The sequence below is a fragment of the Chionomys nivalis genome, chromosome 4 (genome assembly GCF_950005125.1).
Source record: "Chionomys nivalis chromosome 4, mChiNiv1.1, whole genome shotgun sequence".
NCBI lineage: Eukaryota > Metazoa > Chordata > Mammalia > Rodentia > Cricetidae > Chionomys > Chionomys nivalis.
Genome location: NC_080089.1, coordinates 35,883,063 through 35,896,908, shown reverse-complemented (window position 1 = coordinate 35,896,908; position 13,846 = coordinate 35,883,063). Strand labels below are relative to the sequence as shown.

Sequence of the window (13,846 nt, the reverse complement as noted above, 5' to 3'; positions counted from 1 at the left end):
AGCTGGTACTTGGTCACTCTTATAGATTCTGGAGGAAACAGTGTCCATCATTCAACATCTCAGCAGATACTTACTGGGAATCTGGCTCATTTGAGGCACTCTGCAAAACTCAAGAGATATAAAGATACGCAAGATGTGTTTCCTTTCCTCAGTGACTAACAGTCTAGTGACATGGTCTACTTCATGAGGGATCTGCATCAACTATGACCAGGAATAATGCAGCCATTAGTAAACAGCCACAAAAGAGCCTTTGCCTAGAGTGTATCATGGATAAGAGGGACAATTTATTTCCATGTGTGCATCTTGCTATATTTCATGCCTGCAGTTAATTGAAAGTCTTCCTTTCCCCAGGATGCCTTTCTTGTCTTAGTTAAAGGGGAAATGCCCAAGTGAGTGGGAGAGTGGAACCATGTCCTACTATGTCCTTACCAAAACAGCTTTCAGTAACTAGGAGCTCGGATGCCAGACCTGATCTTTTTCTGCCCGATACTCAGGGTCCTGGATGGTTTAGACCACTGTGCTTGCTTGGCATCGTTTCTCCCTTTGGAATCCACCAAGCAGAGAAACCTTGACCCTGTCCCAGGGCCCTCCACACTCCTCTCTTCGTCTTTCCTTAGATCACCTCCCCTTTTCAGCATGTCCCCGTGTGAGTCAGCTTTTCATCACTATCACAAAGTATCATAGACAATCATTTTATAAAGAGGAAAGGTTGATTCTGGCTCATCGTCTTGGAGGGGCTACTCCATAGCTGATTGGCCGAATGACTTTGGACCTGTGCCATGGTGTGTTCTGGTAGAATCATGCGGCAGAGTAAAACTGCTCACCTTCTGACTGAAGAGCAGAAGGCAAAGAGGGAGAAACTGGGGTCATGCCATCCACTTCAAGGCCCGTCAGTGTTCTAAATACCTCCCACTAGGCTCTGCCTCTCCATCTAATAGTGCCACGCTGGCGACCAAGCTTCTGACACACAGGCCGTTGGGAGACATTTAAGTCCAAACGTTCCATGCTTGACACCCTCTCCCTCCCACCAGCCGAGTCATGCCTATTCAGACTCACATCCTACCTCCTGTGAAACTTCCCTTGAGTGCTTCAACCCTGCTAACTTCATTGCATGGTGGAGAGAGAATGACGTTCTCTGCCAGAACTTAGCATAACTCTGTACAATGCTGCCTTCGCTGGTATTCTTTCTTGGGGGCAAGCTTACTTCCCCAGTGAGGTGCTGGTAACACCTTAAAAACAGGACCCAAGGATCCTGTTGTTTGTGCATTCAGTGCTTGTAGATCATGGAGCAAACACCTGATAAACATATGCTTCTGTTTTTTTTAAAAAGAATATCCCAGAAAGAAAATAAAAAATTAGATTTCTAAGTTGTCCCCATCATTCCTCTCCATGCATATTTTCATTCCTACTCCACTGGACTTTTTTACCTTATGTTCCCCTTGTTGGGAACAGGAAATGACATAATTATATCATAATCTCAAAATTTTTTTAAATGAAAGAATTCCTCCTGCTGCAAGACTTTTATCTTCTCGCCATGAGCGATGGGGTCCGTTTTGTTTGTTCCCTTGTGCAGACTTCCCTGTTCACCCTTCAGCCTTTCATAAGGGCTCTCAGCTCTGTCCCCCTGCACAGGGTCTTTCCCAGCACATGGTCTTCCACCAGGTGAGACGTTCCAGTGAGCAGTTATCGCTTTGGACAGCATGCAGCATTTAGCCACTGAGAGCTCTCTTTTTTTTTTTTCTCCTCTGTGATCACAGGGCTGCTAGTCCCAGCTTTGCTGTTCGGCAGGCTCACCCCTGGGTCTACCCCATGCCTACCCTGCTTCTTACCCTCTGGTTATCCCAGCAGAGTCTTACCCAGTCTATAAACATGTCTCCTTTTATTGGCAGGTGAAGCCTGGAACAAAACTTTAAGGCTTTCTGTCCTCCATGCTGCTCACCAGAAAAGAGGCCCCAAACTGTAAGTAACTTTGATTGGCATTTTCCACACTGACCCTATAAAGTTATGGGTTCAGGACCAGCCTGAAGCCTGATCCTTGCCTGCTGCACATTGCAGAAGAGACACACTGAACAATGAACCGGTCACAACGTAAAATACAGTGGGGCTCTAATTAGATTACGTCTGAAGGCGACAACGAGGCTCTGTAATATGACATGCTGTTTAATTAGACCGTATCGATTGGACATAAAGGTAGAGTTGATATGTTACACGTGTCGTGAGTGCTAAGGAAGGAAGTCACTGAGTTCGCAAGGCCAACCTGATCCTCAGCCACTTCTGTCTGTGGCCTGAGAAGGGGTGCAGGGAAGAATGGAGGACATCAGGCCCCAATCCAGGCCATGCTTCTAGCTCATGCTCTCTTTTCTGGTCAGTTATTTCTGGGGATATACAAAGGAGAGAAAAGGAAACACTGCCGATCTCTTCCTTCCTTCAGCACTCAAACGACTCCACCTTATCGGAGGCTGACGGCTCAGTGCTGGCTGCCACACTCGGTATCAGTCTGCCCACTTGTAACACCTGGCCAAAGCCTGCTCTGTCCACCATTTCTTGGTAATTCCAGCTCACTGTGACCTCTCCCGTCTGGGTAACTGCAGCACTACCCCACTGTCCACTCTTCTGACTTGTGCACCCTCCAGCAGGGCATGAGTTCCTGGTGGGGGCAGGGCTGAGACTCACCTTCTTCCTGGTTTTCAGTTGATAAGTGTTAGCAGGTGACTGGGTTACCCTGGCCCAACATAAAGACTCCTCTACTGTGCTTCAGGGGCTACCTGAGGCTGAGGTACTACCACTGCGACTTTGATAGTACATTGGCTTTCAACCAGTCCATGGAATTATAAATGATTAACCGTTATCAGTGCACATCTTCACCTCTGTGTAAAAATAGATTGACTGTGATGAGTGTTTGAATAAATCATAAGAATGGCCGACTTGCGATCGGCTAACATCCTGCCGATGACTACCCGGTGAGTGAGCAGGGCGCCGGTCCTCTGCCTAATGGCCTGCAATTCAGTGCTGGTTGCCTGAGTGAGTGATTGACGGGCCTCTGCTCCCAGGGCACCTCCTCTGAAGCCCTGACTCTGGAGTGGTCGAATTCCCAGGCCGGAGGGTGGGGAAGGGTGCCTTTCTCCATCCCGTTTCAGGAGAGCTTGCCTATAACTGGGCATAGAGGTGCGGTGTGGATGTGGGTGAGGGAAGCTGGATGACCTCTGTGAGAATCGACGTCTCCTCATACCGGAGGTTACTGGGACCTCATAAGTCAAGACAAGTTTAAGGAGCAAGCTGAGCGTGAACCTTAATGAGAGCTGAGAGTAGCAGAGAAATTGTATCTTCCTTCTGCATTGTGTGGGGGAAGGTGGGCAATCTGAGCAGTGGGCACCGAAACCCAGGAAAAGCTCCGGCAAAGGGACACTCTTGGACCTACAGCGAGGAGCCTAAGAGCAGGTCCAGGGCTCTTTGATGGGCAGGAGTCAAAGGTTTTTCAGGTTGTAGTTGCCCAAGCCACCTCGGGTGCAAGGATCCTGCCCTTTGGAGAGGGAGACAGAAGAGAGACAGTAGTCGCAGAGTGACAGGGGCAAGATAAGAAAGGAAGAGACGGAATATCTGAAGTGACCGAAGGAATTCAGAGGAAACAAGTAATAGCCGGATTTGTGTGGAAATAGTGGAAATGATACTGGCTTTGCTGGAAACAACAGGGAGAGTTTTATTCTAGTGGTGTCTTGGTTACTAGTCTGTGTAACAAACTGACATACAAACACAATAGCTGAATGTGTATTCTGCCCAAATACTCTGTGAGTCAGGACTTTATATAGGAATAGAGAGGACAGCTTGTCTCTGTCTACTGGTTACAGGATTTCAGTTATGGCAACTCAAAAGCTATGTGCTATAACCACCACAGGCTTGTTCCCTCAAAATTCTGGGCTTTGGTACTAGCTCTTAATTGAGACCCATTAGTCAGACCTTCATGGCCTTTCCACCTGATCTGAGCTTCCTTACAATATGGCTGCTAAACTCCAAGGCAAAGCAGCCTTAGGGAGAACAAAAGCCAGGTGGAGGCTTCGTTGCCTTTCATGGCCTGCTGTATAAAGCCAAGTAGCCCCACTTCATTCTGTCTGTAAAAACAGGTCCAGAGGTCCACACTCCTCACCACCTCTCAACAGTATCAACTTCCCGCTAAAAGAAGAGCAAGCTTGAGGTGTGTGTATGTGTGTGCGTGCAAGTGTATGTGTGTATTCCTCCATATTTACAAGGGATGGTTCTGGAACCCTTGCAGAGCCTCAAATCTGGGATGGAGATGCTGATACTGGCAGGCATAGTATTCACAAGCAATCTATGTACATCCTCCTACATGCTTGAAATCACCTCTAGATTGCTTAGACCACTGAGCACAATGTAAATGCTGTGTAAATAGTTGCTGATACTATGCTATTTAGAAATAATAGGGAGCCAAAACGCCTGGACTTGTTCATTACAGGTACTTTATTTATCAAATATTTCTTATCTGTAATTAATTGAATCTACGATATAACCTATAGACATGGAAGCCATTGCATGCTGTTGCGCTCATCTTTGGAAACCATGACCTACAACAACTGCTATTGGCCCTGTACAATGGGGCCTCACCCATTTCCCTGAACAATTGAAATTGGCCCTTCCTGGGGGGACGATGTGTTCTGTACGGTCTGGAGAATGATCTATGATAGCTGTACTATCAGTTTTGAATGAGTGAGTTTATTAAGTAGATAGCAAACAAAAGATAAAGGAATAAATAGTGAGGAGCATAGAAGCAGCAGACAGCTAGCAAAAATATCATCAGACTAGGTGGTAGAGGTAATTGGAGTATCCCAATTCAGAGCACAAAGAAAACGTAGAATCAAATCAGGGGCTTATGAACCATCAGCAGAAACTGACAGGGAAAGCCCCATTGGAGTTCACAACTGAGAGAGTCCTATACAGAGCAAAGGGTCCCTTGAGCGAGACTCCAAATAAAAGAATAAATAACAAGAGGAAGACGATTGTCCTCACAATCATCCAGAAGAAACCAACTGGAGAAGTTGAGGCAGTCAGCTGGAGTTCCCAGTTGAGTCTCCATCCATGGCTTAGCTTCTCATGGCTGAATTTCTGCCTCCTGCCCCCACTGGAGGCCTCCTTACATTGTGGGATAAACAATAGTAACCTGGGTTGGAAATGGTTAACCTTCAAACTATTCTCAAGGGCATGATGTTTTTAAGACCTCAGCTGCTAATTACTTTTCTTTCTCCCTGTCACAGAACCAGAAGGCCAGCCTGGTTCAGGACAGGGCTTTTTTTTTATTTTTTGAATTTTCGAGACAGGGTCTCACTATGTGGCCCTGGCTATCCTGGAACTTGCTTTGTAGACTAGGCTGGCCTCGAACTCCCAGAGATCTGCCTATCTCTGCATCCCAAGGGCCAGGATTAAAGGCGTGTACCACCACTGGCTAGGACAGGGGTTTTAGAGGACACCTCACATAAACATTCTTGGGTCTGAAGTGTGCTGAGGGACAACCTTGCTTCCAGAGTCTGCTTCTCGGTGAGCTTAAACAATGCACAACAATTTGCCACCATAACACACATTATACCCTGGGAAGAAACCTTAGCCTTAGAAACCCCTCCAAGTCAAACTCAGCTTCTTCTTAGGCAGAGTGTGGTAGTACTAGGTGGTCCTGGGCTGGGAGAAACCGTGATCTCATGGTCCACACCAGAGAGAATGTAGGTTTATAACCCACAGCCTAAACTCTCGGAACTAGAGGATTCTAGACCTGTAAACAAGGAGTCTTTCTCACATCAAGGCTTCCCATATCTCCATTGCCATGGCCGTCAAAGCTGGGGTAGGCTCCAGGCAAAGCTCAGAGCTTAAAAGACTACAAAAGATTTGATGGACACCAACTTCCCCGGGGTCCTCCAAGCCATCTGCTGGTCTCCTCTCCCTCTGACACCTACTCTGGTCTGGGAGCCTGTACCCAGAAGGAACTACTCTCATCCCCCTTTCCACGCCCGATATAGATGCTGCTACATTTTGAAGGGAATCTGAGTGCTCTGACTGCTTTGCTGGGGCTTAAGGGATAAAAACAAATCCCAAGTCACCCAAGAGTAGAAACAGAACCAATCCATCTTACAAGGGCTGACTCTTGGGAACAACTAGTGCCAGGAGCTAGGCAGGGAAGAGACGGGATAAGCGGTCTTAGTCTCGATGAAAAGGTACTAGGGTTTGGCTTCCTTCCACATGAAGTCAAATTTAATATTAGTAAGCAATGCTTGCTGAGTGTTTACTGTATACTGGGCGCTATGCTAAGCCCTTGGGGTGCATTCTCTCATCACACTGAACTTCATGGGATTCTGTTATTAGCTCTGTATATACGAAGAAGGGAAGGCCCAGAGGACAAGGGAAGTGCCATAGGAAGGAAGTCTGGGCACAGTTGAAATTCAGCTCTCTGTTATTGAGACTTAAACTACTTCATTATCTGGTCAGTGTATATTGTATGCATGTATAGACAACTACTGAACTTCCTCTAACAATTATTATGTCAACAAAATCTAAATTTAAAAGGAAGAGCCTCAGTTTACTCTTCTTTAACAAGAGACTGTCTGATGACATCATCCCCAGTGTCACCTTTAGTGTTCAGATTGTAGGTAGAGAATATGGGAACTTCCTTAGGTATAGTTAAAGTGGTCCTACTTTATGAAGATAGTCTGGCATGAAGGTGTGGAATAATTTCCTTTCTTTCCCCTTTCATAATATTTAAATCAGGAAATCTGTTAAATTTGGGCAGTTATAGGAACCATGTTGTCGCCACTCTCCAGGACGGCTGTGGTGGATCCAGACGTGGGCACGCTGGAGTCGTTCCTGCTACGCAGCGCTCAACAGTGATTTTCCCATTCATTTGTTCAGTAAATAAAGACTTTTAAGAAAGGACAAGAAGGAAAGACGCCAGGAAGAAAGAGCACTCCCTTCTATTGCTTCTGAGAAATGGTCCAGAATCTTGCCTTTAACTGTACTTGCCATAAAGTTCACTCATAAACTATTGATATTCTAATAATACACATTAGCATCTTGCCCTTTGACAAATGAATATTGAATGAGCAATAAAGAGGCAAAAGAGTATCCAGGTATACTGCTTCAGAAAGGCTGGAGTGCTGGGGGATTGTCCAAGGGAATAGCGCCCTTCCAGAGGCCTTGTGACTCTCGGTTCTTCCCCAGGACCCTCTGAGAGGCTCTTCAGGGAACCCAGAGTCAGGTTTTTGTCTTTGCCTTCCCACTGTTTTTCTTCCCCTGGGCTGGAGAGGAGAGAAGGTTAATAAAGAGCTGATAGGAATCGGTCTTAATCCTCTGTGAAGTACCTGGCTTAGACCCCCCCCCCCCCCCCCCCCGCCTCCATTGCTTTTGATTAAAGTTACACTTTCTTCTCCAAAATCCCAAGTCTGAAGCAAATGGCACAGTGGTGCACACTTGTATTCTCAATCCCTGAGGCAGAAGCCTGCAAATCTCTGTGTGTGTCTGAGGCCAGCCTGGTCTGCAGAGCTAGTTCCAACCCAGCGATGAAGCAATGATCATATACAGAGATGCTTTCTCAAAAATAAATGAATAAATAAATAAATATAATAATAATTTCAAAAAAGCAATCTACAGTCAAGACAGAGTACAACCTATAAGACATCAGACAATGAGCCTAAAGAACACAGATCAGCTTCCCCTCCTTGTCATATCAGGTCCTTTTGGAATAGTATGTGTGTGTGTGTGTGTGTGTGTGTATGTGTGGTGTGTTAAGAGGGATGTTGTGGGTGGGGGTGCTGGTCAAGTTTGTAGACTAGAATTCCCTGCCTCTTCCTCCTCTCAGTATCTGCCTCCAACCCCACTACCCCAGCCTCCAGTGTCCTGTGTCCTTCTGTGGGCTGAAGTGAACGGAGAGCGGTGGCAGGGTCTCTGCATAGGTCCAGCTTAATTGGTGTGATTTAATGGCGTTTTGGCGGATTCAGATTTATACGGCTTTCTGAGCTGCAAATCTGCTTTCTAAATGTAGAATTTTTGTGGAGTGGTAAAAAATAATGGCTGTTCTGTGATTCCTGCCTCCCAAGCTAGGAGATTGCAATTTACATTATGCAAATAGACATTATGCAATCAAGGCACTTTAGCGGGAATCTGGCAGCAGAGAGGCCGCTGATGAGATGCCGAGGTCTGCAGCCCTAACCAGAGGGGCCCTGGGAAGAGCAGAGATGAAGTGGGGAGGGCTAGGCTGGCAGAAGAAGGAGGCCAGAGTCTCTTCCCCCAGTCCACGGAGGCAGAGTGGAGCCTGCCCGGAGATGAGCGCAACTCGGGAGCTGCCAAAGCGACTCTCTCAATTAATGGCTTTGTTTAATCATACCCCCTGTCCAGAAGAGTATTGTCTTACGGATAATTTCGTTTGCCTAACGAGATTTTGCTAATTAAATCTCCTTTCAGTTGGTGTGACTGTGCCTGCTGGAGAGGGGGCTATTTGGAGACTTCTCCGTAAACCTTTTTGGTGAGGGGCTTAGATAGAATTAGGGGAGGGGAAGGAAAACAGGGAAGAAGACCCTGTCCTGCTGGAAGCACTGTTGAGCAGGGTTTGGAAACTCCTACCTCTCACTCTTTCCCTTGCCCACGGAAATGTGGTCGCTCACAAATCGTTCACCCAACAGGATGGCTTTGCGCTTCCCTCCTCCTCCCTATCGCCTGACACGGCCACTAGTAAAATAACCACTCTCAGCTTCTCCCCAAACCCTCCAGGAGAGCCGCGAACCTCAGAAGGAGGTTTCCAAGGACTTCCAAGTGCTGTTCCTGCTGCACCTGGCCTGGGTGGGGGCTTGGGGTGGGGTGGGGTGGGGGTGTCTGTGCTCGGCTGTTTGTGGGACTTCTGTTGCTTTCACTTAGTCAGCCAGTCTGGCTCTTCGGAAAGAAAAACGTGCTCCTAAATTGGCCATTTCTCCGGGGATAATTAATTATGTGGATCGAAGAGGAGACCTCCTTGTCAGGCTCATTTGTCATCAGAGCTGGTCAAGGAGAGACTTGATGGAGAGGAGGACAGGCCTGTGCCCCCATAGTTGGAGCCCAATTAGTCCTGTGTGTATAGCAGCCACCCTGATCTGTTAGTTTGCCTTCTGAGTGTGGATTCTCTACTGCCAATCCCTAGCCAAAAATGCTACATGGAAACTTTCAAAAGTAAATGATTCTTAAAATTTGGATGACTTTTTATTGTAATATGTGGTGATAATCTGTAATAAGATTATAATTATTCTATTTTATTTAGCTATTGTTAATCTCTTTCTTAATTTATAAATTATACACTATCGTATATATGTATGTGCATAGGAGAACATAGGTAGGTAGGTAGGTAGGTAGGTAGGTAGATAGATAGATAGATAGATAGATAGACAGACAGACAGACAGACGGTTGGATGGATGGATGGATGGATGGATGGATGGATGGATGGGGCAGGCGAGAGTGTTTAGTACCTTCCATGGCTTTAGATATTCACTGAGAGTCTTGGAATCTATTTCCTGAGGGACTACTCCATGTGACCACTCAACTCCTGTTTTGAACCACACCTCGTGGCCTTTCCGTGGCCTGGCTGACCATGGGATGCATGCTTCAGTCATGGTCTGCTTTTCAGGTTCTTTTTCCCTTCCCATGCCGTCTGCCCACCCCGGCCCCATCCACAGGCCCTCAGGGGTGGGATATTCCTGCCACTGAGGTCCCAAATGACCCACCCACCCTTGCTGTTTCTCCTGTGCTTTTCTGCCTGGCTGCTTTGGCACTTGCTGCTTCTCTGTGTGGAATTCCCTCATCCAGGGCCACCTAGTTCCCTTGTGGCTGCCTCCTCTGGGTCTTGCCTGCTTCTCCCCTCCTCTGCTGTCTGTTCTCCTTCTTTCTCTGTAGGCAGCCATAGGCCCTCAATCCCATCCCTCACATGCTTCCTTAACCCAGGCTTCTACAGTTGTCCTGGCTGGAACACCTAGGTGAGTGGGTGGAAAAGAGAGATGTGGCGTGATGGGGGAGCACATCCCAGCAAAAAGAAGGTGATGGGGGAAATCATGAGGCTTGTTTCTGCTTAGCTCACACAGGTCACTGGTAAAACTGGTGCTTTCTTCTGTGTCTTCTTGGGAGCCCTGGCCCTTGTGTTATAGGTGCCAGTGCCTCATTTCACTCAGGTTCACACAAACCCTGTAAAATGAGTATTACTTCGACTGAGCGAAATGCAGCTCCTCCTTAGCGAAATGCAGCTCCTCGTTAGAGGGCAAGGCCCATGATGACCCCGGAAAGAGTCTCCTGTAGGGACCTGAAGGCTTCTGTGCTTTCTCCTTCTCACCTCTTCACTCTGTCATCCACCCACTCATCCACCTGCCTAAACCCAGCATCACCTTGGGAGTGTGGACTCTTCCCGAGACCAGCAGAGCTCAGATGTGTCAGGCTGCCGACGATGCCTATGGGTGCATGTCTGTGTGTGCTGATGCTGCTGGGAGCCCAAGACCCAAGGGTGACCTTGTCTGCTGCTTCTGGACCGTTTTGGACTACTGCCCAACCATAAGTAAAAGTCTGTTTTATGCCAGGTAGGGTTAGCCTAGGGAAACTGGCTCTGATCTTCAAGTGTGATCTATGCGAACATGACTATGTGTATGTGTGTTTTGTGTTTTCCTTAGTGCCTAGATTTTGGTGACTGTTCCCTTTTGCTTCTGAAATGTCTTTCCGTGGGCTATCTCCTCCCCTAGGTTGCATTTTGCGGAACTTCTTGACAATGCTGAGGTCTCAGGGTCTAACTGTAGGTGCTCAACATACACTCAAATGTGCCAGTGAAGGTTTGCCCTCACATGCCCTGAGGTGTGAGAAGGCTGAGTCTGAGTCCTGCTTCTGTTGCATATTTAGCTGGGGCCATGAGACTTGATTTTCTCATCTAGAAAGCAAGAATAATCATACTCCCCATTCTGTCTTTCTGGAAGGTAGTGTGAAGGAATTTAAGAGACATATGAAAGTGTTTTATAAACTATAAAGCACTGCAGAAGTATAAGAGGTTATTATTATAATGGTTATTGCACTTGAAGTAATCATTGTATTTGAAAATTAGGGATTCTGTTTTCAGGCATATAAAATCATCCAAGGCTGGCTTGAACTCTGAGACCCACAGAGCGAGGATTAGAAGAGCTAACTGATGCCAGACTTACCTGTTAGAACTTTCAGGGACTGAGGCCTACCCCGGAGACCTCTGCTGTCTCCCCTTCAGTTGACTTCATAAGGTTGGAGCAGCCTCAGAAAGTAGCCCATCTTCACGTATGCGCTCCCCTCTCCCCAGGAGTTCAAGGCTGCACTGTCTTTGCAAACTCTGTTCTCTAGCCAGGAAGGAATGCCCTTCCTCTTTCCCTGCTGATCTTTGCATGTGTTCATGTGTCTGTGAGCACACATGCACATGCATACATACATGTGTAGAAAACAGAACTTAATATCAGCTTCCTCAAGTGCATCTCCATTTTATTTTTTGGGACAAAGCTTCACCCTGAACCTGGAACTCGCCTGTTGGCTAGAATGGCTGGCCAGCAAACCCTAGGGATCTCCTGTTTCCACTTCCCCAGTTCCCATGCAACCACTTTAGCTTTTTATGTAGGTTCATGGGTTTCCAATTCAGGTCCTGATGAATTCAGGTCCTTATGCATATATGGCAAGCACTTTTCTAATTGAGTAAACTCTCTTGCTTTCCACTGGCCTCTGACCCCCTCACACCAAACTGCTGGCCTTTCTGTGGCTCCCAAATTATCAGGTATATCTACCTCCCTAAAGCATTCTCTCGCAGTGTACCTGGGTCTGTTAATGTCTGCCTCCCATGCCATAGTGCACACAGTAAGTCAAACCCCATTCAAGCAAATGATGCCTCAGCTTGCTGGGTAAAGGCCTCCAGGTTGTAGGCGGATTCTGTGGATAGGAGCATCTGTCTGTTGCTGACCCCTAGAGGTAAGCAGGTGCCCGCCTGTGAAGGCAGATGCTGCCTACCTTATCCCCAGTCCCGCCAGATTCTGTTTCTTAGCAGGGTGGGTCCCAGCTGGTGGAGGATCTTCTGGTAGCTCTCCCAGAGCCTTGGTTCCCTTGCCTCCTCCTTGGTTCAAGACTTCTTGTCTTCCCCTTGTTCTGGGCCTCTCCCCCAGACCCTTCTACTCCCAGCCCCAGGCAGCCTCTCCAAAGTGCCAGGGGGCTGGGAGGCTTTTCATTACCAAATGCACTGAACCTATTTGTGAGTGTTTTGCAAAGTGTTTAATCCAAGGTGTTCCCTCAATTAAATTAGTGCAAACATCTGTGTCCCACATCCACCTCCATTTGCATTCTGTGCCATTTATTACAGCAGGAAATTGGAAGGCACCTTAGGAATACTTAGGACCGAATTAGGCTGGGCTGGGGGAGGCATCAGGGGGAGGCCTAGTGCCTGTGAGGTTGACTCACAAGGCAGATCCCTCTCCAGGCTGGGACTTGCCAGGAACCAAGTCACTTTCTGGTGTAGGAGATCCCAACTGCTGTGGGGATGACCAAGTCATTTGGGAGCAACTGGTCTCCACCTAGGGCCAAATAAATGCCTGCAGGGACAGGAAGAGCTCACTGTTGTCACTTTTCATTTTAAACCTAATTAAAAGGAAATCTAAAGTGGGACTGGAGAGCTGTCTTAGTGGTTAAGAGTACTTATTGTTCTTGTGAGGGACCTGGGTTCGATTCCCAGCACCCTGGATTCTATTCACCACTTCCTCCAGTAACCAAGTATGCATGTGATGCCCAGACATATGTGCAGGAAAAAGTGCTCTTATGAGTAAAAACAAATCTAAAAACACTTTAAAAATCTAACGCATATCGCACTTAGGTCACCCAGTTAGGTCTTTCCTGGGGAGGCCTTCCCTGCTGGAAGGTGGAGTTTTCTATCATGAAACTGCTTAGCTTTGGTGACTGGCTGGGCTTGGGTGGTAGCTCCTCAAGCCTTGGACCATATAATCCCCATCACTGTCAAGTTTGTCAGGTGTGTTAGGAGACCGCCTGTCCTTCTACTGTAGGAGGAATGACAGAATTATCTGTACTACGACAGACAACCTTGAAAGCCCAGTGTCTGTTGTAACTCTCCCACCTCGAGACAAGCCTCAGAAAAGGGAGCCATCTGCCTACGGAACCAAGGCTAGAAAGCGGGGCAAACACTTTTTCCTGAAAGTTTCCATGACTCCAAAAGCAGTTTCCCACTGTTCTCGGGATGACTTTCTCAAATGAAGCTGTTGGAAATGACTTTGGATTGGAAAACTTGCTGTTTCTCCTAACTCCTCGACCCACCTACCTGGCCTGGTTGTATTGAGGCCTGTCTGCTCTTAGGATGACTTAAGATAGCTAGGACTTCCCAGGACCTGTGAGGGTCAGCACTGGCTTGCAGCCGGATCACCGTAAGAAACCCTGGGTGTTGGGCAGGGAGAGAAGAAAAGAAGCCTGGAGGCAAGGAAGAGGCTTAGGGTCTGTTAAGACACCTTAGAGGCCACTGAATTTCTGAGCCCAGAGTGGGGAAACTGAGGCTTAGAAGAGGCAATCTCTTATCAAAGATACATAGGAAAGGGACCAAACTGTAACCCAGGATTCCTAGGTCCCAAGAAGGACACAGTATCAGGGTCTGGAGGCCCGTGGCAAGGGGGCAGAGAGTGGGGTGGGTACTGCCTTCCAAGATATAAAATGCGAAGCGAGGGTGGGGCCAGGAGCTGCTGTGGGAGAGAACTCTTATGGCTGATTCATCTAGTAAGGGTCCTTCTTGGACCAGGGAACTTTCTTTTTTTTTTTTTTTGGTGGCTCACGCCTTTAATCACAGCACTAGAGGGA

At 47.4% G+C, this 13,846-nt stretch overlaps 1 protein-coding gene across 2 annotated transcripts in view; it reads left to right on the top strand.

The window, feature by feature from the left end:
• Positions 1-13,846, top strand: part of Pknox2 (PBX/knotted 1 homeobox 2) — a 271,278-nt gene that overhangs the window by 67,068 nt on the left and 190,364 nt on the right. For both annotated transcript variants that reach the window (XM_057767848.1, XM_057767846.1), the window contains exon 2: positions 1,890-1,959. The gene's annotated coding sequence lies outside the window, so the exon portion shown is untranslated. The remainder of the gene's footprint in view (positions 1-1,889; positions 1,960-13,846) is intronic.